Here is a 26,127-nt window from a genome sequence, read left to right on the forward strand (position 1 = left end):
AGGGAGGGCTTGCATTGGGGAGTTATACAAGATATAAATGATGAATTGATGGGTGCTGACGAGTTGATGGGTGCAGCACACCAACATGGCATAAGTATACATATGTAACAAACCTGCACGTTATGCACATGTACCCTAGAACTTAAAGTATAATAATAAAAAAAAAAAAAAAGAAAATGGCTAAGAGAGATTTTAAGGGTTCTCACAACAACAAAAAAAATTTAAGTATGTGAAATAGTGCACATGCTAAGTAGTTTAATTTAGTCATTCCTCAATGTATGCATATTTCAAAACACGTTGTGCACAAGAAATATATACAACTTTGTCAATTTTTGTAATCTATTAATTTTTTTTTTTTTTAAAGTGTGCTGCCCGGTGCTCAGTGAGATCAAACCCCCCGGCTGACTGATTCTGAAGCAGGGGCTCTGTTGTGTGTCACTTACACTCACTGAACCTTACCTTAGCTACTTTATCTACAAAAGAGGGAGATATTGGAGGCTGTTGTGCAGACTGAATGAACTGATATCCTCTGCACACCTGGCTTCCTCACACCCTTTCGCCACCTCTGTGAGATTCAGGGTGGCCTCTAGCACATGGCCAGAGAACTTAGTTTTTACCCCCATTCGAGACTAGCTAGGGGTGAACCCAAAGTCAGGAGGCATATGAACTCCCCTCAAAGTGCAAAATAAAGGTCAGGAATGCCAAAGAGTTTCTTCTCTCATTTCCTGGCTCAAAGTAGCAGCCAGCTCATGTCCTTGAAGCCCTGGAAAATGAGGAGCACCCGATGGCTCCTTCAAACCAAATGAAACAAAGTGAAACAAATCTTTTCTTGTGAAAAGATTCTCTAGAGCAGAAAAACAGTGAATGGGATAAAAGCAGCTTGACAGAAACAGCACTCAGGTTCTGAAGCTGTGACAGGTGGGTACATCATACGACATGACACCTGCTTTCAGCATTGAGGAGAACATGGATTGGAGGCTGTATTAGGCCGTTTTCACACTGCTGATAAAGACATCCCCAAGACTGGGCAATTTACAAAGAAAGGTTCATTGGACTCACAGTTCTACATGGCTGGGGAAACCTCACAATCATAATGGAAGGCAAAAGGTACATCTCACATGGTGACGGACAAGAGAAGAGAGCTTGTACGGGGACAATCCCCTTTTTAAAACCATCAGATCTGGTGAGACTCATTCACTATAATGAGAACAGTACAGAAAAGACCCACCCCCATAATTCCATCACTTCCCACTGGGTTCCTCCCGTGACCCGTGGGAGTTGTGGGAATTGACATTCAAGGTGAGCTTTGGGTGGAGACACAGCCAAATCATATCAGAGGACCCAAGTATTTCAATCACCTTTGCCTCTAGATTTTACAGGTGTAGAGGAGAGACCTCTTTGCACAGGTGGCCATATTAAATCTACGTTTTATCATTTTATTATGCCCAGGTCTATAGCCAGGCAGTAAGGGGATGGGTCAGGTGCTGGTCCTAGGCTCTGCTGTAACTAACAGATCTGTTTGGTCGAATTATTTCCTCTCTCTGGGTTTAGTTTCCCTATAAGATACAGGAATTAGATGTCATGATACCCAAGCTCTTTTCTAGTTTCAATATGTATGATTCCAAATGGATGGTTATAATGGACTGAATAAATGAGATATATGAGGAAAAGCAAATATTTGACCCAGATTTTGTCTGGAGGAAATGTGAATGTTCTGTTGGGTAATGCTCTTGTTAACAGTCAAGAGCATTGTCTGGTTCCCATAATGGGCAGTAATGGATGAACTAATGTTTCCAGGAAGACAGGCAGCCTGGTAGAGGCCATGGTGGGGCTCCACCATGTCTGAAGCAAGCCCTGAATGTCCCAGTCTACTGCTAACAAAGCAAAGGGCCTAGGCAAATTTATGTCTCAGAAGAGGGGAGAGAATTATCTGCAGGAGGCAGAGTTTGGGAGCAATGTCCTAAGGAAATGTACTCACTGGGAGTGGGCTCTCTGCTGCAGTCAGCAGCCCCTTGATACCCCAGGGACACCCTGGAGCACCTGGGGGGCAACAGGATTCCAACCTCAGGCATGGTGAAAGGCCACCATAGAGGGTGAGGCGTGGGAAGACTGAGAATAAGTATCCTCAGTAGAGTGAGCTCCTCTACTAAATAAGTGACTCACAAACCTGCCTAGTCATTAGAACACTCCGGGAAGCTTTTTAAAAATCAGATTCCCAGACTCCAGCCCAGTACAAATGTCTAGATGTCTGGCCCAGGAATCTGTATGTTTTTCGGGCCTCCCAAGCATTTCTGATGAGTAGGTGAGTACAGAATCTCCTCACAGACGGTGCCTGGCACATTTAACCAAACTCCACAGAAAAGGGAAATGGGTACTCCAGGTTTTACTTGTTTTCATTTTTTAGAAGAAAGAGAGAAGGTAGAAGAGGTAAAGAGAAATGCAGGGTGGAGTTTCAAACCTTACAAATTATTTCTCAAGAATCCTCCACACTACCAGCCTGGGCAACAAGGCAAGACCCCGTCTCTACAAAAAACACAAAAATTAGCTGGGAGTGGTGGCATGTGCCTGTCATCCCAGCTACTTGGGAGGCTGAGGTGGGAGGATCTCCTGAGCCCAGGGAGGGTGAGGCTTCAGTGAGCCATGACTGTACCACTGCACTCCAGCCTGGGGGACAGAGGGAGAACCTGTCACAGAAAAAAGAGAATCCTCCCTGTGGGCAAATGGAGGAAACTCTGGCTCTAGCTTGTGGCCCAGCCTCTCCCAACAACTCTGCTCTTGCCAAGTCCTTCCTAGAGCCCTCCAGCTTCCACTCAGGCAGCCTGAAAACCCAGGTCACCAGTGTCAGCAACCTGGGAGCAAAGGAGCCTGAACTCGTGAGAAGGTGTCTGTCCAAAAATGTCCCCATGCTTGCCACTATGTCTTTTCTTGCCTTATAGTCCAGAAAAACTTACATTGGGAAGACATTTTCACAAAACTCAAAGGCAATACTGTATTTCTTAGCCCCCTCTATGGGCATTGGGTCAGCTAAATTATAGAGATTAGAATTGCCCCCTGTAAAATATTTACAAGCTCCCATCTCCAAAACAATACTCTCTATCCTTCCGAAGCTTTTCCACTCAGTCTGTCTGCACTGGTTCTTTATGAGCATGTTTGTGTCTCTAGGACCCCAACCACCCACTCTTCCATCTCATCAAGTGTGTATGTATCATGGGGTAGCCATGTCACAAATGCTGGGGTCATAAAAATATGAAGATGTCATCCCTGGACTTAACAACTCTACAACCTATCTTCTCCAACTCCGCCTCTAACACATTGAGCATCTATGATAAACACACTCTCTGTAATGTATAAACAGTACCCACTTCCTTCTTCTATGCCTCAGGGAGTAGGACTAAGACCGAGGTTGTAAAGTTATGTTCTATGTAGACCTAGTTCTGGAACACTGCTGCGGCGGGGGGGCTCATGGTGAACTGGGCCCTTAACAGTGAAACCCTTCTCTTCCCCACACCAATATTTTTACTTCTTGTATAAATTGTGTAAATTATTTTTTTTAATGACATGATTTCAAAATTACTGGTGCAGATGATATGTAAGGTTCTTTCCAGAGTTTGCATTCTATGGTTTTGAGATCATATTTGGAGGAGCTTTGAATAAAGAAGACTTGGGTTGAAGACAGAGGTAAGAGGGAACCATTGTAAGAAACCATCTAAAGCTACACATGCTGAAAGGAAAGTACTAGTTTTGAGTAACTCTCTTGAAACTAAGCATGGGCAGAGGATGAGAAAATGTCCACATGCTTTCACGTTACCAGAATAGATTTGAATGGTCCCCTGGCAGCTTCCAAAATTACAGGTGTTACTGGGGTTATTTTTATCAGATGACACTCGTCAAAAGAAAATCTGATGTGTTCCGTGTTAGGTAAATGCTGATATGCACATTCCGTGACTAAATTATTCATCATTTTCTTATTCTAAGTGTCTAAGTGAATACTGCATGCCCAGTGTATTCATTCATTTTCACGCTTCTGATAAAGACATACTGAAAACTGGGAACAAAAAGAGGTTTAATTGGACTTACAGTTCCACATGGCTAGGGAGGCCTCCGAATCACGGCAGGAGGTGAAAGGCACTTCTTACATGGCGGTGGCAAGAAAAAATGAGGAAGAAGCAAAAGCAGAAACCCCTGACAAACCCATTAGATCTCATGAGACTTATTCACTATCACCCAAATAGCATGGGAAAGACCGGCCCCCATGATTATATTTTTACCTCCCTCTGGGTCCCTCCCAACACATGGGGGAATTCTGGGAGATACAATTCAAGTTGAGATTTGGGTAGGGACACAGCAAAACCATATCACCCAGATAATTTAATAGTAATCAAATACTTAAATATTTGATCTGTTTACATAATTTCCCAGGAAATAGCATGTCTTTATGTTTTACAAAGCAGAAATAGTGGGGCTTAAAATAATACAGACATTAATTTTTTACATTTTCTAAATTGTCTTTGTATTGAGAATTAGCTTGTTGAATAGTTGTGATGATGTAAATTTTAGGAAAGAATTCTCTGTCTTCCAATGTCACATCACAATGCAAATTATCAGACTGCAATAGATTTGCCAAAATTATTGGTCTTATATTACTTACACAATTTTCAGAAATAAGAAAACATACAGATCGGTGGAAGTGTTGCCATAACTGTAAAGGCCAAGTTTCTGAGGCTTACGGCACTCTCCCTCCTTTTTGTTCTCTTGAATGGACAGTATTAAGGAAATGGCTTTCATTTTATGGAAGATTCAATCATTCTGACAAGACAGTCTTTTTTCCCACTTATGACAACATGCATAAAATGAAAATGAGAGTAAAAAATTGATTTTGACTAAGAACTAAATTGGCAAGTGTAATTAGCATCTTGAATGCAGTAAGGGCTTCTATGCCCTTCACCTTCATCTATCCAAACCATCTTGTCAGAGCATCTCCTGCCTGGCCCTGCCCCACACCCAAGGCTGCACATGCCTGTGGAAGCAGCATGGGGGCAGAGGGCAGTGAGCCCCAGCTCGGGCAGGCGGCTGGGAGTCAGGACTTGGCTGCACTCAGTCGTGCTGTGAGGGTGGCCCACGTATTGCGAGCCAGGTGGGGGCCTCAGCCGGACTCTACCTGCATGTGCAGCTGTTTCCAGTTTCTATCCCTAGTCTCAGTTCTTTCCTCTTTACCCAGAAACTGGAAGATAAACACTGCCAGGGTCCTGGTTCCTGTCGCTGTCCTCTGGGGCTCCTTCAGGCCACCGTGGCAGGGCTCGCGGGCTGTGTCAGGTTCTACCACGGCTGGATTCAAAGGTGCTGGACACACAATGCCACATGCACTCCCTTGGGTCAGTAGATACTGAATCCAGCATTTCAGATTGACCTGAGGGGAGGGTGTTGAAGCTGCACTTCTGCCCTTCCTGGTGGATTCCTCTGTCTCCCGTCCTCTCCACACTTTCTGGTTTGTGCAAGGGTTTCCTTTGTCAGTATAGATAGCATGGGCCACTTTACATGGTCCATGTTTTCTGATCCTAGTGATAAGAACAGGAATTGGGAAGATATATAAAGTACTTCATGGAGCTTAAATAATTCTTTCACGTGAATTAACTCATTTTTTTCTTCACACAAAAAGGCTGAGGATGCAGACAGAAGAAAGAAATGGCATTTACTGAGGATGCCTACTCTGTGCCAGTTGTATTTTTAGTCCTTATAGCAAAACTGCTAAGAACACGTCCCTTGCATTTCACAGAAGGATAAACTGCCGCCCACAAGGTGAAGGAGTGTGTCCATGGTCAGGGCTGTGGTGAGTGACAGCTGAACTAGAATGCAGCCCGCCATCCTCCAAATAGCATGATTTTCCTGCTTTACATGTCTGCACTCATCATCCAAATGTCACTGGATGAAAGCATCCAGTCTTCACCAGCTGGTTTCTTTGGCCCCTACTATGAACCTACTCACGCCTGCAGCTCAAGGAAGTTTCCAGAAAGCCTCCAGCACAAGTGAGGAAGCTAAGGATATGACAGGCTGGCTGAGCATGGGGGAAGACAGAAATTTAGCCTCTAAGCCCTCTGGGCATAGAAGGCATCTGAATATCTTCCACCCTAAGGAAGCCCTGTAGGCCCCTGGTGGCCTTTGGTGCCAGGGCTGAGGCCAAGAGGTGGGGAAGTTATGGTACCCAAAGAAAGTGTAGTCAGGAATAGATTCCCACAGTCTATCCAAACCAAAGTGAGCAGTTAGCCAAAAACTCAGGAGACCAGATGCCAGTGCCAAGATCACAGGGTGACACCGAGCTGGCTGTGGCAAGCACAGTGAGCAGGATAGTGCCTCGCAGGACAGGACACGTCACACCTGCCTGAGGGCAGCATCCAGAGAGTTAGGAAGCCCCCCGGCCTCCCACTTCTCACCCCATAACATAGTCATAGCAGTTTGAATAGTTGGGGAAATAAGTAGTTGAGAAGTCTGGAGGTGTGTTTTTGGGAGAAAGAAGAGTGAGTGGGCTCCTAGGATTGAGTGGGTTTTGGGAGTTCAGGGTTGCCTTTTCCCTTTGGCTCCAGGGAACTGCTGCTGGATTTGAGCTCTGCATGAAAACAAACAAACAAACAAAAGGCTGACTCTGGATTCAAGGGAGGCAGGCACAAGGGGACCCAGGGAGGCCTGATTCACAGGGTTCCATTCCCAGGTCCCCTTTCCTTCCTCCAAGACCAGAGTTAGGGTTGAAATGTGAGGCAAATTTCCTGGCTTCCTTACCTTACTGTGTTTGGAACTAAAAACAAACGAATGCCTCCAAGAGCCATGACTAGGAGAAAAGCGGGATTCCAAGGACAACTGTGGCTATGATTTGAGTGCCAGCATGAAACAGGAGGCAGCTTAATGGCTGGAGAAGACTTTGAAGAGCTCTCTGCTGCTTTTTAAATAAAAATTTGCAGAGGGAGACTATGGCTAAGAGAGTGGGTGCCCAGAGGCTGACCTTGAGCCCCCAGGAGTCATGTGGACACTGACTTTTGATGACAATGACAGCATGAACAGGTGGCATGCCCACAGCCCTGTATCCATTCTGTCCTCAACTTGATAAAAATCAGTCACTGACCAAGAAAATCAGGGGTGATCTGTAGGAAAAATGGGGAGAGAAGACTAGCTTAGCCTGTAACCTGAGTAACAAATCTAATACCTGCTTCCATAAAAAAGAAAGAATTGATAGTTCACCTCCTTTACCTTGTTTGCTCAGCCTGCAAACCTGGCAATGGGGGAACTGTCTAAAGTCAACCTGAACAGCACTGAGATCATCCCTGCGGACACAGGAAGGCCCCCCTTTGTATAAATCAGCCAGAGAACATCTGCATTCCCAGGAGAGTCTAGCTGATCTATAAAACAGTGACTAATGGGCCCATGCAGAAAGAATCCTAAAAGAGAAAAATGTAGAACAGTTTCACCGTTAACAAAACAAACATTCATCAACTATGCTTCATGTTAGGAAAGGCAGTTTCACTATATTTACCAATATGTATAAATTTTTAAGATTTTCCCTCCATCCTGTTTCTCGGCTTGTGGGCTCCAACTCCACAGGCTCAGGTGTCTTCCCTCCCCGGTGGGCCTGGCTCTGCCATCTGGTATCGGCCTTCCTGATCCAGCCCCTCCTCCCCAGCACGTCATGTTCCCCCGTAACTCCCACCTACACTGCCCACTGCGTCACACCAGGTCTGAATGGTTAGGAGAGCAGCACATCCCATCTCTGGCCCCTCACCCACACTCCGCCTCCCTAATTCCTCACTCAAAGAGGTCACTCAGGTCATCTGGTTCCTCGTGCCCTTCACGCCACTGCCTTCATTTCCTTTGTCCTCCAAGAACTCTTCATGCATGTAGCCCCCCAAATTCATATTTCAAATCCTAACCCTAGTTCATATTTGGAATCATAACCCTCAAGTTCATATTTGAAATCCTAATAATACCCTAATATGAGGGTATTGGGAGGTGGGGCCTTTGGGAGGTAATGAGGGTGGAACCCTCACAAGTCGGGTTAGTGCCCTTATAAAAGGGACCCCAGAGAGCTGCCCCACTCTTCCACCATGTGAGGACATAGCCAGAAGCCACTGTCTGTGAAGAACAGCCCCCTCCCCAGACACCAGATCTGCTGGTGCCTTGATCTTGGGCTTCTAAGCTTCCAGAACTAGAAGCCATAAATTTTGTTTTTTACAAGCCAATCAGTGCATGGTGTTTTGTTACAGAAGCCTGAATGGGTTAAACAGTTAAAGTTCAGATTCACTCTCTCACACCATCCCCTCAGTGTTCCAGGCATGCTCCAACGGGGTGACTGGCAGGAAAGCCTATTATTGTGTTTGATTTATTCACTTCTCAACACAAACTCAACACAAACACAACACAAACTCAACACAAACACAACACAAACTCAAAACACACTTTGGAAACACAAACATGATGCCAAGTACTGTCCTCAGGGCCACAGTCTGGTGAGTGACACCAAGACTCGGCCCTCAGAAGAACCATGAGGACACAGGTGGGGACTGAGGTGGATCCCAGGAGCAGAGGTCAACTCGCTGATTCTAGGGCTCTATGTGGATCTCGGCCCACAGGCAGCTTCTAGCAGGACTTGGTGACTGACTCTTGTGGCACACAAGTGGAGGGGACACTGGAGCACAGGTACTGGGAGGCGAGGTTTCTGAGCATCAAACGAAGAATTAACGTGAGGGTGAATTAACCTGCGGGTTAAATTCTGTAAATTGGAGGGAAATTCTGTAAATAGAAAAGGAAACCGCAGGTGAAGAAGTTAAAACATACCAACTCATAATAACCAGTGAGGGTCAGTCCGGAATTTAAAGCCAGAGTTTCTAACTCCAAATCCTGTGTTCAGAAACTGGAAGGAGAAACAAACCCAGCGATGGATGTCTACTGGATAGCGTGACGCCTCCACCAGCCACACAGGCCGGCACAGCAGGGTCGGTGTCAGGTTCACGGCTACGCCAAATGTCATGCTGAGGTCCGAAGGGAGTGAGTGGATGAGCAGAAAGAACTCTGGGGTGTTGGGGGTGGTGCTGGCCATAGGCAGGTGAAAGATGATTTTATTCGGCAGCAGCTCCCATCAACAGCTTTCTCACACTGTCTGCCCTGTCTCAACTGCTTGAGCTGGCTGTGGCTCCTTTCAACAGCTGGCTCTCCCTTGCCATCAGGGTCATCAGCTTAACTCTTTCTCTGGGCACCAGCGAGCTGAGCTGTGTCCTGTCTCCCTACTGTCCATCCAACTTTGGCTCTCTCTCTTTCTCTCAGTGTGAGCACCTGCACAGTGTCAACAGTGCAATTATACCTTTTACAGAAAACAGTGGCTTAGAGTCAAGTAATGACCGTTCCCTATGTTACGGCTGTGGTGGTGGGCTTCTCTGTTGTGTCTGCATGGCTGTGATAACAAGTGGAGTTACATGCCTGCACTCTAGACTTGCTGAGTCACTCTGGGTGTTAACCTCGGCCTATCCTTGACCAAGGCACAGCCCTTACCTTACAGCCGGGGCTATGCTTTCTGCCATGTCTGCTTTCAGTTTTCCTGACAGCAGCTTGGTTTATAACAATTATTTCACAGTAAAGCCTATTAATTGCAGTCCCACCTCCTTTGGGAGCTCACGCTTAACCAAACAGAAGCGAGGACTTGCTGCCACTCTGGCCTGACTCCCTGCCCACAGTCAAGCCCACACAGGAGACATGTGTAACCAAACAAACCACCAGGAAGAAAATCCACGTGAAGTGCCAGTAGCTGTAGATTTGTTTGGAGCTGCTCTCCATTTCATAAGCTCAATGAAAAGTCAGCAGCAGGTGGTGGACAGAACGCAGGATTTGGACTCAGAAACCCTGGTGTTAAGCTCCTGACTGACCCTTACTGATTATGAGATGCCATAAGACACTTAACTTCTTCACCTGCAGTTTTCTCTTCTACAAATTGGAGGGACATCACTGAACCCACATTAATCCTTCATTTGAAGCTTGGTGGATATGGTTCAGCTGTGCCCTCACCAAAATCTCACCTTGAATGATGATAATCCCACATGCCAAGGGTGGGGCCAGGTGAAGACAATTGACTCATGGGGGGTGGTTTCCCCCATACTGTTCTCATGATAGTGAGTAAGTCTCCTGAGATCTGATGGTTTTATAAAGAGGAGTTCCCGCATACATGCTGTCTTGCCTACTGCCATGTGAGATGTGATTTTGCTCCTCATTTGCCTTCTGCCATGACTGTGAGGCCTCCTCTGCCATGTGGAACTGTGAGTCAATTAAACCTCTTTCCTTTATAAATTACCCAATTTCAGGTATGTCTTTACTAGCAGCATGAGAACAGAATAATACAGTAAACTGGTACCAGTTAGTGGGGTGCTGCTCTAAAGATACATGAAAATGTAGAAGCAACTTTGGGTGGCTGGCAGAGGTTGATACAGTTTGGAGGACTCAGAAGAAGGCAGGAAGATTTGGGAACTTTGGAACTCCCTAGAGACCAATTGAATGGCTTTGACCTAAATGCTGTTAGTGATACAGATATTAAAGTCCAGGCTGAGGTGATCTCAGATGGAAGTGAGGAACTTGTTGAAAATTGGAGCACAGATGACTATGTTTTAGTAAAGAGACTGGTGGCATTTTGCCCCAGCCCTAGAGATTTGTGGAACTTTGAACTTTAAAGAGATAATTTAGGGCATCTGGTAGAAGAAATTTCTCAGCAGCAAAGCATTCAAGAGGTCACTTAGGTGCTGTTAAAAGCATTCAACTTTATGTATTCAAAGATATGATTTGGAATTGGAACTTACGTTTAAAAGAAAAGCAGAGCATAAAAGTTTGGAAAATTTGCAGCCTGATGATGCAACTGAAAAGAAAACCCCACTTTCTGAGGAGAAATTCAAGCTGGCTGAAGAAATGTGCATAGGTAGCAAGGAGTCAAATGTTAATCACTAAGACAATGGGAAAAAATGTCTCCAGGGCAAGTCGGGGATTTCCACAGCAGCCCCTCCCATCACAGGCCCAGAGGCCCAGAAGGAGAAAATGGTTTTGTGGGCCTGGCCCAGGGCCTTGCTGCTTTGTGCAGTCTAGGGAATTGGTGCCCTGCATCCCAGCTGTGGCTAAAATAGGCCAAGGTAGAGCTCAGGCCATTGCTTCAGAGAATACAAGCCCCAAGCCTTGGCAGCTTCCATGTGGTGTTGAGCTTTTGGGTGCATAGAAGTCAATAATTGAGGTTTGGAAACCTCTGCCTCAATTTCAGAAGAAGTATGGAAATGCCTGGATGTCCAGACAAAAGTTTGCTGCAGGGGCAGAGCCCTCATGGAGAACCTCTGCTAGAACAGTGCAGAAGGAGAATGTGACATGGGACCCCCACACACAGAGTCCTCACTGGGCCACTCACTGCCTAGTGGAGCTATGAGAAGAGGACTACCATCCTCCAGACCGCAGAATGTTAGATCCACTGACAGCTTGCACGATTCACCTGGAAAAGCTGTAGACACAACACCAGCCCATGAAAGCATTCAGGAGTGGGGCTGTACCCTGCAAAGCCACAGGGGTGAAAATGCCCAATACCATGGAAACCCACCTCTTGCATCAGTATGACCTGGATATGAGACATGGAGTCAAAGGAGATCATTTTGGAGTTTTAAGATTTGACTGCCCTGCTGGATTTCAGACTTGCATGGGGCCAATAGCCCCTTCATTTTGGCCAATTTCTCCCATTTGGAATGACTATATTTACCTATTCCCTGTACCTTCATTGTATCTAGGAAGTAACTGACTTGTTTTTAATTTTACAGGCTCATAGGTGGAAGGGACTTGCCTTGTCTGAGACTTTGGACTTGGAATTTTGAGTTAATGCTGAAATAAGATTTTGGGGGACTGTTGGGAAGGCATGATTGGTTTTGAAATGTGATTTGGGAGGGGCCAGAGGCACAATGATTTGGTTTGGCTGTGTTTCCACCAAAATCTCGACTTGAATTGTAATAATCTCCACATGTCAAGGGAAGGGCCAGGTGGCGCTAACTGAATCATGGGCATGGTTTCTCCTGTACTGTTCTCATGGTAGTGAATAAGTCTCATGAGATCTGATGGTTTTATAAAGGGGAGTTCCCCCACAAAAGCTCTCTTGCCTGCCAACACGTAAGACATTACTTTGCTCCTCATTTGCCCTCTGTCATCATTGGGAAGCCTCCCCAGCCATGTGGAACTGTGAGTCAATTAAACCTTTTTCCTTTACACATTTCCCATTCTTGGGTATGTCTTTATTAGCAGTGTGAGAACAGACTAATACAGTGAAACATGAAGGTAATGTTCTGAGTTGGGTAGCTCTGTTCACACGTGGTCTTGATCATCAATCCTGGGAATGAAATTAACTCACAGTGTAGACCCCGGGACGATTACTTTTGTTCCATAATTTCATTTTATGCCTAAAACAGCATGATGCTTAATTTCATGTGCCAGCTTGGCTGAATCATGGGAGCCTGTAGTAAACATTTCTGAGTGTGTCTGAGAGGGTGTTTCTGGAAGAAGCTAGCATTTGAATTGGTGGACTCAGCAAAGAAGTTCCCCTCCCAGCACAAGTGGGCATCACTCAATCTGTTGAGGGCCTAGACAAAATGCAGAGGAAGGGAGAATCCTGGCTCCTCTTGCCTGCCTGTTGAGCTGGAACCTGGGTCTTCTCCTGCCCGTGGACCAGGATTTACACCATCCACTCCCCCAGTTCCCAGGTCTTTGGACCCAGACCGAATCACACCAGCAACTCTCCTGGGTCTGCACCTTGCACACAGCAGATAGTGGGACTTCTCAGCTCCATAATCACATGTGCTAACTCCCACAATCAATCGTGTGTGTGTGTATCTCACATCGGTTCCATTTCTCTGGAGAACCCCTTACTAATACGAACATTGAAGATGACATCTTCCCCATGTTTAAACCTTCCAAACTCTAGAAGTTTTGCCTTTGGCGAGCAGACATGCAGCAGCAGGAGGAAGGCTTCCTTTTTTCTCCATGTCTCTAGAGAGTAAGTCATTTCTCTTCCCTATGTCCTCCCTGCCCTGTTGTGGGTGAAACGGAACCACCACATCCAGGTCCCCCTGCTGAGCATCTGGCTGAGGGCAGGAGAGGAGGACAAACCACTTGAGTGCAACGCCTTAACTTCCAGGTGGTCTGAAGAGCAGCTCATGGCAAGGAGCTTCTTCACAGTCAGGGAAACACTGACTCCAAATGGAAAGAGCCCATCGAGGTCCACCTGGACGTCCTTGCTCTTGATTGCAACCTCTGTGGGGCTGTTATAATCAGAGTGCAGCCAGCCTCGGGGTAGAGGTATCCACCGCACACAGTCTCAGCTGCAGACCTTCTCAGCATTTTGCACAGGTGAAGCAGTCAAGGCTACAGCAGCCAAGTGAGATCTTCAAACGTTCCTCATACCAGCACATTTCCAAGTGCCTCTCCCGGGCTTAATGCCACCTATTGTCTGACTCTGCAAAGCCATAATTCCCTCACTGAATTTTTACCTTCAGCCCAAACAGTTGATTCCCCAGCAGTGGTTGCGGGCTTCCTGACATTTTTTTCCAAGTTATAATGATTTTAGCATGTTGCTCCTACTCATAAACTAAAATCTCACATAGAACCCAGAAAACCCTGATGCATCTTTACCTCTTAAGAATGACTGATTCTTTATATGCTCACTAACTAGGAAAATGTTTTCACTTTATTTTTCGAGCTTATGTTTACACACATAAAATTCTGTTTTCAAAAGTAGCTTTAAATCAAAATGTTTAATATTTTAAAAGTGCACATGCCCGAATGTGTGCCTAGACAACGTCTCAACACAACAGACCAACTGTGTCCTGCAACAAACTGAGACGGTGTGCATGGGACATGATGTCCTTCAGGAGCTTCCCCATGCCGTAGCTGAGTTAGCACTCACATGGTTCTGTGGGGTTTTGCTGGATGACTCTTGTCTCTTGGGCTCTCAGCATTCAGGTGTACCTCTTGCACTCACTAATCACTCCCCGCTATCTTCCCCCACCCTACCCCCCAGTACTTCAGGAGTTGTAAGACTAAAATCTAAATTTCCCAGGCCCTCATGGCTCAGTTCCTGGATACAGCTTGGGTTCTGCAACGAGATGCAGCTGCAGGTGGAGGTGAAGGCCACTTCCCAGCTGTTCTTGTGCTTGACCAGTGTGCTTATTTCCTAGGGCCGCAGGGATGAAGCACCTGCTGTGAACTGCACTGTGTTCCCCAGAGCTTTTATACTGATGCTCTACCCCCCCAACCCCAATGTGATGGTACTAGGAGGTGCAGCCTGTGGGCGGCAATTAGGTTGAGATGAGGCCATGAGGGGCGGCTCCCAGGAGCAGATTGGCACCCTTATAAGGAGACACTACCAGAGCTCCATCCTCTGTCTCTGCCCTGTGAGCTTTCTGCAGCGAGGCTGGGATTAGTACCTCATAAAATAGCTTAAGGGGACTGACTAGGTGCTCTTGCTCTTCTGCCTTCCGCCATGCGAGGATGCAGTGTTCACCCCTTCTGCTATATGAGGACACAGCAACAAGGCACCACCCTGGAAGCAGAGGACAGTCACTGCCAGACACTGAACCCACCAACACTTTGACTGTAGAGTTCCCAGACTCCAGAACTGAAAAGAACAAATGTCTGTTTTTATAAATTACTTGGTCTTAGGTATTTTGTTATAGCGGACTATAGCAGACAGGAACGGACTAGGACAATTAATCACCAATTACTGTGCAATACAAAGAAATATTGCACAACTCTTTTATCCAATGCATCAACAAGCCCCACAGCTCTGCCTCCCACACACGTCATGACCATCAATTACTTCTCCATTGCCACCCTTTCCAGGCCCCATCATCTCTCATCCAGACATGGCCCCAACTCTTTTACTCTCCTGAGGACATAGATTGGATTATGTCAATCACCCGCCTAAATCTCCCAGTGTCTTCACATTGCCTCTAGATCAAGATCTCCAGGACTTGCTGGAACATACAGGGTCCTACATGACCTGGCCCTGGCCCCATCACTCATTGCTCTGTTCTTCAAACCAGCAAACAAGTTTCTGCCACTTCCACTACCTACTATTCCCTATCGCATCCACAGGTGCGGACTGGCTCCTTCACGTTACTCAAGGCTGATATCATCTCAGAGAGGCCTTCCTTAGCCACCCAAATTAAAATAACTCCCTCTCATACCAAGAGTCACTACCCACCCCATTCCTCCATTTTTTGTCCTCATAGCTGATGGCACTGTCTTTGGCTTCAATAGCAAGACCTTTCTTGCCCTGTTCCCAGGGTCTGGAATAAAAACGTGTAGAATGAATCAATCAACAAAAATCTCCTAACTCGAATGAGCTGGTCTACTTGGGAAAGCAAGAGAGGCAAACAAGTGAGACAATGCTCAAGGGAGTTTACAACCAAGTGAGAGGTGTGAACAAGTTTTGTTCAACTCAAAAATATTTTAAAAAATAAATCAAAAAAGAAAATAAGCATCATTGTATAGTTTAAATCTTGTACAAATGAGTTCTAGAAGGGTCTAAGGGACATCACAGGAAGGCCTATAATGGCCACATAAAAATTGGCTTACAATGGCCACCAAACCCAAAAACTACTTCCGCAGTTGCCCTGGAGAGAGCAGATACTCACACTAATGAGGAACTTTGACGAACCGGAAAAATAGACTAGTGGTGTTGATACACCGTTCTGTCATGCCACTCTGATTGCTGATTCAGGGTACCGATTACTGACCCAAAGACAGACATGCTTCTGCTTTTGAAGGTTACTGAACAAGTGTCTGGGAACAGGCATCTGCACACTTAAAAATAATTGAGGAGTTGATTAATATACACGCCCCACTCTGTGCCGTCCTCAAAACAGAGCACTCATGGCAATCGGTGATACAAACAACCCCTTATCTTACATTTACAAACACTTCTGCTAAGTTTATCCCTCTGGTTTTTACCATGTACTTGTACCTGGTGTGAGACAGATAAAATTATGCCCATTTTACAGGTGAGAGAAACTGAGGCTCTAAGAGATTAAAATGCAGTCTGAGAGTCAGAATCAACAAATGAAGATAAGTCGGAATAGCTGATTTGCATCAGAAATTTAATTTAAATCTAGAACTTCTAGCCTTAACTCTGTTACTTTTTCCAGTGGTAATTTCCAGAAGTTTTCTTATTTTTCTGTCTCCCTAAACACAGTCTTTGATTCTAAAAGAAAGTGGCAATAGCCAACTGTCTGGAGGCATCTGATTCCAGAGTCACATTCCGCTATCCTTGGTTATCCATGGGACCACCTTCCACCTCCAGGAACCATGGCTGCCAGTGTTTCTAAACAATTCCTTTGCTTTCCTGACAACAGCCCTGGTGTCAGATGACTGGCAGACGTTGGCCACTGCCTGTCATGTGTGCACATTACTGGAGGGGAGAAATGATGACAGACTGAGCTCTGTGCTCCTCCCAAGCTCCTCACAGGGCTGTGCACCTAAAGCCTGTCAGTCAGAGTTCACCTGAATAAACTGTACTAGAACCAGAGGATGAATGCACCAAGTATGCACTGAGGAGCCATTTGCTCAATAACCAATCTGAAACACGGGACAGAGAGGAGACTGTGATAGAATTTCCTCGCTAAATTCTCATCTCACTGCAACCACCTCCAATGGACTTCTCGCTGGTAAAAGGCCATGGTTCTTTGGAACAGATTCTTGCTGCCTTGCAGATTAGGAATTTAAAATGTATATGTAATATTCATATTTACTTATAATATATACCATATATCATATATTTATAATTATATGCAAATATACGATAATAAATACACAATGTAATTATAAGCATAGATATTATATATATATACATATATACACACACAGATTCCTGGGTGCTACCTCATAATGATCTCTGGGCAGCTATATGTTTTAAGAGCCGGTCCAATAGTGATGTGGTTTGGAAGTCAATGATTTAGTGAACTCTTTGTATTGTACATCAAGAACTACACAGCAGCATACTGCAACCATCTAAGGGATTGCCCCAAAGCCATTATTATGTTATAGGTGAGAAAGAGCTAATCAGGACATTTGGAAACTGAAGTTAGGATCTATCTAGTTTCAGGAAGTGACAGGTAGAAAATAGTTTTCTCTGAGGAAACTTTCAGGGAGACCATGATTGGGTGCCCCTTCTGTATTTTTATGACTTCTCTCATCTTGCAAATAAGTTTCCTCTTGCATCTGATGCTAACTGGTTGATAAGGGTACAGGGGCGATGATGGGCATATTCAGCAGAGAGCTTGAAAATTGTGTCTGTCCTACTGCCAGGATATGGAAGGAGCCAACAGAATGAGGAGGAAACTGAAGGGGACAGTCCTCCTGAAATTGGGCAGCCTCAATTATTACTCTTGTACTAATTACTACTGACCTTAAAAATTAAGGTTGACTCAGATACTTGCATACCAATGTTCATTGCAGTTCATTACACACAGTAGCCGAAAGGTAGAAGAAGCCAAGAGTCCATCAGCAGATGAATGGATCAACAGAACACGGTCTATGCATGCAATGGAATATTATTCAGCCATGAAAAGGAATGAAGTTCTGACACATGCTACCACATGGATGAAGCTTGAGGACATTATGCCAAGTGTAATAAGCTGGTCACAAGGAGACAAACATTGTAGATCACACTTATGTGAAATATCCAGAATAGGACAAGTCACATAAACAGAAAACACATCAGAGGTTATGAGGTGGTTGAGGAGAGGGGGAAATGGGGAACTGTTGTCTAATGAATGGAGAATTTTTGTTTGGGATGATAAAAAATGTTTTAAACTAGACAGTGGTGGTGGCTGCACAACATTGTGAATGTCATTAATGCTACAAAAATAGGTGAATGGAAAATTTTGTTCCATATATTTTATGATACATTTAAAACAATAAAAATACTGAAAGACACTGAATTAGACACCTTAAATTAGTGAATTGTAAAGTATGTGCATTTTATCTCATGAAAGCTGATAAAAAGAAAATGATGCTGGACTGTTGAGGTTCAGCATGAAATAGGATCTTTAACCCTTGGTCCAGCGTTCTGGATGTTGGGTATAAAAATATCCTCTCAGTTTTAAAAATAACAAGGAAATCCCTTCAAGATGCAATTATTAGTTGGAAAACATAATCATGTACTGCATCGGCTTTTAGAATTTGTATTAGTCTGTTTTCACGCTGCTGATAAAGACATATCTGAGACTGGACAATTTACAAAAGAAAGAGGTTTAGTGGACTCAGAGTTCCACGTGGCTGGGGAGGCCTCACAATCATGGCAGAAGGTGAAAGGCACATCTCACACGGTGGCAGACAAGAGAAGAGAATGAGAGCCAAGCAAAAGGGGTTTCCCCTTATAAAAACCATCAGATCTTGTGAGAATTACTACCATGAGAACAGTAAGGGGGAAACGACCCCCATGATTCAATTATCTCTCACCAGGTCCCTCTGAATGAGGGAATTATGGGAACTACAATTCAAGACAAGATTTGGGTGGGGATACAGCCGAAACATATCAGAGCTGATGCATAGAGAGGTACTTAACCTCACACGCAGGACTTCATGGAACATTCATTCAAACTAAACTGTATCAGAAACACAGCATGCCCGGCACTTTCATTCCACAGATGCTGGAGAGGCCTCCTAAGCCCCGCACTGATTCCAAGAGAGGTTGTTACCTAGGAAAACGTCTGATCAAGTGTTTCATATCTGATTCATTTGAAAAATTGTTTTTCAGAAATTTGTTCCCAAGTAATCAAGGTAGTGTCATCTGGGTGCCTTGTGCCATGGAACAAGTGTGATTTTTCTACTAAATATTAGTACTAGATAATTGTGTCCTTACCTATCCTCAGAGTTCACCCAAAAAAGTATGCAATAGGTGGAAAATCAAAGAGGTCAAAATACGTGGAAAGTGAATGTGGCAGTGCTGAGGCAGCCCTCGGGTAGTCAGAGAATGCTCAACACCAAAAGCTTCCCGGGGGTGACACGGTGCTGAGGACTGAGCTCCCTGTGGCCTGATGCCAGCACCAGTTTCTGCTCTGACTGGGTTTCTTACAACCCATAACAAAGCCCCAGCAATCCCTTCCTTGGGGTGCCAAAGTTTTAAATTTTTTATAACCTGAAAGGGCAGCTTCTTTGCACGGGCAAATGCAAACTCCACAGACATAACTGTTTCTGGGCACAAGACAATGTGAATGAAGCCACTCACCAGTGCCCAGAGGCTCAGACCCTTTACTGTAGGGGTTCCAGGTGTGTGCCGCTCCCTCAGTCACAGGAGTCATGACACGCACACGCCTGTTCCTGGGGATGGTAACAAGCGAAATGGACGCGGTTCCTTAAACAATGGAACACCTAATGCTGCATCATTAGTCTGCTAACTTTTGCAACCTGTTCTTCTTCTAAGCCTTTGCAAGGTGTCTTCTTGAAGCCAGGCTTCATGGGTGGGTATCAAAAACACGATGGTAACAAACATAAAAAATTTCTGCCACACAATAGTTATACTATGGAGCATTAACTAAATGACAGCAAAGAGTCACATGGCTGATTCTCCCCACGTCCAGGCTGCTCAAGCTGCTTAGGATGTGTCGGGGAGAGGAAGACAGGGAGAGGTGGGGAACTGGGGAATGAGCAGGGTAGCAAAGCATCTGCAGGAAATTAGCTTACTTAAGGATTCCCGCACTCCGTGTTCATCACAGCAAAATGCACAAGAGCCAAGATATGGAATCTACCTAGGTGTCCATCAACAGATGAAGGGGTAACGAAAATGTGGCACATATACGCAGTGGAGTGCCATACAGCCTGGAAAATAGTGAGATCTTGTCATGTGTGGCTATATGAATGAGCCTGGGGGTTCTACGTTATGTCAAGTAAGTCAGGTGCAGAAGGCTGCATACCACAGACTCCCACTAATATGCAGAAGCCAAAGAAGTTAATCCAGGGAGGTAGAGAGAAGGATAGTGGTTCCCAGGGACTGGGAAGGTTGCAGGGAGAAGAGAAGAAAGGAGGGAGGTTAATGGGTGCAAAAGTACATTAGATGGGAAGAATAAACTCTAATGTTCAATAGTGCCATTGGGTGACTAGTGATAACAGTAATTTATTGTATATTTCAGGATAGCTAGAAGAGATTTGGAATGCTTCCAACACAGGGAAATGATAAATGTTTGAGGTGATGGATATCCTAAATACTCTTATTTCATGGTTACACATTGTATGGATATATCGAAATATCTGTAGACATGTGGTCTATAAATATGTACAGTTATTATGTATTGATTTTAAAAAGTGTCTGCAGGAAGGAAGGAGTCTTTACACAATGAGAGCCTCACCTCAGGAGGTCAGTAGGGACCCTTCCTACCATGAGCATTTCCCACCCTGCCAAAAAGCCTACACTGTACGTGCACCTGGCCCCAGGATGAGCAAGGAGTCCTTAAGAAAACAGAAGATTCCTACAAATTCCCTCAGTGCAGCTCTGCTAGTTCTAAGTAGGAAATGCAACACACAGATACCTGGGGCAGGAGGTTCAGCACACAGCAATGGCAACATGGCACCCACAGTGCCAGGCAAGCATCTCCCTTCCTCTTCCCAAGAGAGAGTCCCTCCTCCACCCAGCAATGGCAACGTGGCACCCACAGTGCCAAGCAGCTCTCTCCCTACCTATTCCCAAGAGAAAGGTTCCCTCCTCCCTCCGTTCTTGCCTACCTCCTTCCTTCCAGAAACATGTGCACACCTATTACATACCCCACACTCTCCTGGGTATGTGTTCAGTTCAAGCAATGAACAGAACCAAATCCTTGCCCTGTGATGCTAGGATTTTAACTGGAGAGACATTTCATAATAAACAAATAAATAAATAATAGATTCACAATTTAATATCATAAAGTGATGTGTTCAGTGAAAGGCAAGAGAAGAAGTTGGGTTTTTGTGGGGAAATGAGGAGCATTCCATCTGTCAATGAAGAGAGCGGAGGAGTGACAAGGAGGATGGATCCAGGCATGGGGCCTCCCTTGCATCAGGGCACTGTCATGCCTGGGTCCCCTGCAGCAAGGAGAACCACTGCTGCATACGACCCCATGGGAGAGGCCCAGCCCGGCATCAGGCCAGAGGAGACAACCTTTTGATTAATTCATTCATTTAAAGTGTTCTGTGGGGGCAGTCAGATAAAATATTTGAAATCTCAGAAAATCTCAAACCTAAAGTTGACATCACTAGTAACAAACTTCTCACATCCCAGAATAAAGACCTTTCTAGGACCAAGAGATGAAAAGGTAGTTTCCTACCTAGCAATTTCTGAGAACCACTTCCACCAGTGAAACTGGTTTCTTTCTTGTACTTGGACTCAACAATTACTCAGCCTGCTCTTTGCAGGTCAAGCCGACTTGGCTGGCCTGGCCCTTGAGAAAGCCTTGGGCAGCAAAGGCCTTGCATCCAGGATGCCCCAGGCTCCTGTCCTGCTGCAAGCACGGATGTCTCTCCTCCTACTTGACTTGTTGACCTCCTGGGGTTCCTGGAGTCCTGACCACTTACCTGGCCATGAGCTTCCCGATCCTTAGGTGTGAATTCCTAGCACACACCTGTTTCCTGATCCTCATGATTTGATTCCCCATTCCTTATCCAACAGAGACAGTGTGAGTCAGCAAAGATGCACACTGGAACCACAGAGCCAGGTCCTTGACCTCACAGAGCTTAGACTCTGCAGTGGGGTTCTCAGCCCCAGAAGTACATTAAAATCAACTGGGGAGCATTTTAAAAATATTCATATGCTGGCCCCACCCCAAAACAGGGAAACTGGTGTCCTTAGGGGTGAAACCTAGGCACTGGGATTCTTTAATAACTCTGAGATATTTGATATACAACCAAGATGACCTACAGACATTCCTTGGTGTATACAGGCATAGATACCTTTAAGAGAATTTATTCCCAAATCCTTGACTTTTAAGTAGATTTTCTGAATATTTATTCCCTTGAAATGGAATCTGTGGCTCTCCTTTTCCATTAGGTCCATTACAAAGCCTTCTCCCACTTACAGGACAAAAGCACGCCTCTGCCTCCCTCCCACTGGAGCTTCGCAAGGGTGCATTGCTCTGGGATGGGAAGCCTTACAGTTGCCAGACAAGGAGCAGCTCTAATCCTCTACATTGGGAAAGCGATTGGTTCTAATTATCAGGCAAGAAATCCTGTTGCAAGATATTTTCTGCATCTTGGCTTTCAACAAAATTGAAGGAGGATTTGATTGAGATGTTAACTACTTGATTGTGATAATCTATCTTTGATAATACATCAATTACATAATTTTTAGCTTCTAATTAAGGAGTTCAGAGAGGTGCAGAGCACCTATGAAACAACTTCTGTTTTCATCAAGTTACTTCCCTGAACAGCATTCATCACTACTTACATCTATAACAAAAATAATACAGTTGATGCTAAAATAGATCTCATTCTAGCAATAAGTAATAGCACACATGAATACATGACCTAAAAGGGGGAAAATAGACAAATCAGAGACCCATCAATTAACAGAGACATTTCCAATAACACTCTTTGTATATTTAATAATTGATAAAATCAATATTTTAGTTGTTTTTATGAATTTTGCACTAATAATTATAATTAATCCCAAAGAATTTTAATACTTTCAGTTTTTTAATCAAAAGAATTTTAAAATCAGTCTATATGCATGTTTTACTATAAAGAAATAGGACAGCAGAATCAATAAATGACCTTTGCTCTTTAAAATATTGTTTTAAGATATAATTCTCTGCAGAAAAGAGAATGGAATTATGAGCTCAAGGAGAAACAGCATGTAATATTTCTAATTAATGAAAAACATGTTCATGTGACTTTTAATCAACTGATGATATTAAATCTCTATGGTATCTTGATTATATTGTATAAAAGTAATAAAAATTATATTTTAAAGTGTTAATAGTTACAGACCCTGGAACTTAATTGCTTTGTATTTGAAATTATAACAAAACTATTTAGAAGTCAATCTAAAAATGCATAAATGGGTACATAATATTTCTAAAGTATTTTTAGAGTATATATGAACAAAAGTGCATAAAGTCCCTGGTCAAGAACCTCAGCTCCCATCACCCACCATCTAATATGAACACAACTGACACTTCCTAGCTTCAATCCACCAATTCTCTCCTTGGCTCTTGTATTGATATTTCATGGGAGAGGAACAGCAGCCTGACTAGCTCCCTTCTGAAAAGGAGTGATTTTCTGGAATCACAAAAATCCAGGGAGAGAACAAGGATTAGAACCATGAAACTCTGATGCCCAGGCTTTCCAACACGGAGAGGTCTGAGTACTTTCTGCCATGGAATGAGAGAGAAAGGTGAAACAGAGTCAGAAAAGGAGCCACATTCTCTTTGCAGTGCCGTCATTATCCTTGAGATCCTTTTTTCTTTTTGTGGTGAGACAGTCCACCGGAAAATTGTCTTAATAAGGACGAATAAGCAAAGGCTTGATATATCATAAATCTTAATCAAAAGACAATGTTAAAGTTCTCCAGAACCTGACTGAACAAAACAAAGTCACATAAAAGGAGGATTGACTGTGTGTTGGCAGAAGGAAAGTGTCACACAGATAGCGAATGACAGCATCATTTCCAATAGTGCAGGGGACCCCAGATGTGCACATGGATGCGCACACACACACACACACCCATACGCAGAGACACACACAGAGATGCAAATGCCCACAGATGCATACACAGACACATACACAGACACAGAGAGAGATGCAGAGAGAGAGAGAGATGAAGACACCCAGAGGCACACACAGATGCACAAGCACAGATACACAGAGAAAGAGAGACGCATGAACACAGGTGCACCCACACACAGAGATGCACACGGTCACAACACTAGACCTCATGGACCGCTGTCTCCTGTGGCTGCATTGGACTTCCCTCAACACCACCAAGAAGAATGCCTATGTGACAGGCTACACCCTGTATCAACCAAAAGAGCAAGTGTCAGACCTGAGAAAGTAATAAAGCCCACCTAGGGAAATGATGTAGCTGATATGTTTGGGGGAAAATGCCTTCTGATACTCCATTTTCCCAACAACAGCAGGTGTGGAATGGGACGGTTAGATTACAGAAATATTTGGTAAGCCACCAAAATACTTCCCTCAATGGAGATAGTACAGGCATAAAATGTATTAGCAAAGCAATTGAAACAGACAAAGTATCCATGAGGTGGATCAGCCCTGTGGGAGCAGTGGGTGAAAAGCCCATGAAAACAGAGAAACAGAGTGAAAAAATCCATTCTGAAATGTAATAAGGTCAAAAACAAAGCACCTTCACGAAGCATATTCCTGGTTTGTGCTCTACCCTGTGCCAGAGTCTCTATAGGTATCAGGTGGAGAAGCTCTGAAACCTTGGTAAGCCGTAGAGTAATTGCTGAGATGCTACTGTGGCTCATAGCAGCTGTGGGAACATCATTCTGAAATCATTTTCAAGGTAATCAAGAAAACCAACCTGGTGCAATCCTCAAAAGCCAACTTTGGAGCCATTGGCATGGTTCAAATCCTGAACTTGGAACCCTGATAAAACCCCTCCCACGTTAGTGTCCCTGTGCGTACAATTGGAAAAATGTAGGAACTGCCTCAAAGGGTTGCTAGAATAATTAATTTTGTCCCCTAGAACAGTGCTTGACACAACGAAATGCTCTGTTTCTAACGTTCTTTCAGTATAAGAAAGACTCTTTCTTTGAAGATAATTATTTAAAAGATTAAGACATAAATCAAAATAATTTTCACTGAAAAGGTACGGTGCCCAAGCCAGAATATGCTGCTGTTTGGGATTAAGAAAAGATAACAAAGCTGGTGTGTGTGTGGTCGGGGCTGGGGGTGGGGGGCAGAGGAGAAAAGATTTATAAATGGACTCAGAGATTTGAAAGGAAGGGCTCCCAAAATATCTTGAAGCCCAACACCTTCACTAGCGTGATTCCTTCAGAGCAGGGCAGCTCTGGAAATTCCATAATAGGTGCCACAGGTCATTCAATAGTCGGGGAGTAATAGAAGATCAACAGCCATGTCTAACGGCGGCCTTTTCTGGGTAACTGTTTCAGGTTAGGTTCTATGCCCATCTGGGGCACTCTGAAGCTAGTGTATTTGAAGTCCTTGAGGGAAGGCGTGTGGATGGGAGTATCATTTCAGTTCCCCTTTGGTTGCAACCATTGGACAGAGGTAATTATTGGAACTTGTTCATTCCTTCCACCAACATTTGGGTAATTTAGTGTGATCTGGCACCATCCATTGAGGCAAATATAGAATTGGAAAATGCATGGTCATGCCTCCGAAGAGACCTGCCTACACGTCCCATGGATCACACAGACAACATAACGTGCCTACACGTCCCTGTGGATCACGTGAACAACATAACGCGGAGTGGTGTGGAGGAGGATGGGATTAACTGTATGGGGGCAGAGAGAGGGTGTGCAGGGGTTGAGTAGCTTCTGAATGAAGTAACGACTCGGGTAGACTTTAGGGACATAGGAGGCAGGGAGTGGAGAGAAGGCAGCAGGGGTGCGTGTATGTAGCAGTCTAGGCAGATGGAACTGCAAGAGAAAAAGGCACAGGGATAGAATGGAACAGTCTGGGATGTTCGGAGGTTCTGAAAATCTTGGTACTTCCAAAGTCAACAGTGCAGAGAAGCAAGAGAGGTTAACAAGGAGAGGGGAAGAGGGATAGGAGATGAGCTTAGAGAAGCAGAAAGGAGAGAAGCCATTGCAGGAAGAAGCAGCTGATGTCTGCTATGTTTGTTTCAAAATCACTACTTTTATACCTTTAGAATCACACTTCATTCATTATTCAACAATAATTCATTGAAAAGTTTGCTTTCCTGTGTTACTGGTGCCTAGAAAAAATGCAGCTCATGGTGTGATATTATTCTTCCAGATACTCTGTCCTTTTGTTCTAATTAAAATGGTTTCCATTTTCTTCCGCACTCCATAATAATCTCTTCCAATCTACACAGCATCTACCTCCATATCAATATGTAATGTTAGATATCTCTAGGTCAGTTTTTGGCTCTGCAATTTCAACTGAAAAGTCAGT

Source organism: Rhinopithecus bieti, unplaced genomic scaffold (assembly GCF_001698545.2).
Source record: "Rhinopithecus bieti isolate Rb0 unplaced genomic scaffold, ASM169854v2 scaffold_33937, whole genome shotgun sequence".
NCBI lineage: Eukaryota > Metazoa > Chordata > Mammalia > Primates > Cercopithecidae > Rhinopithecus > Rhinopithecus bieti.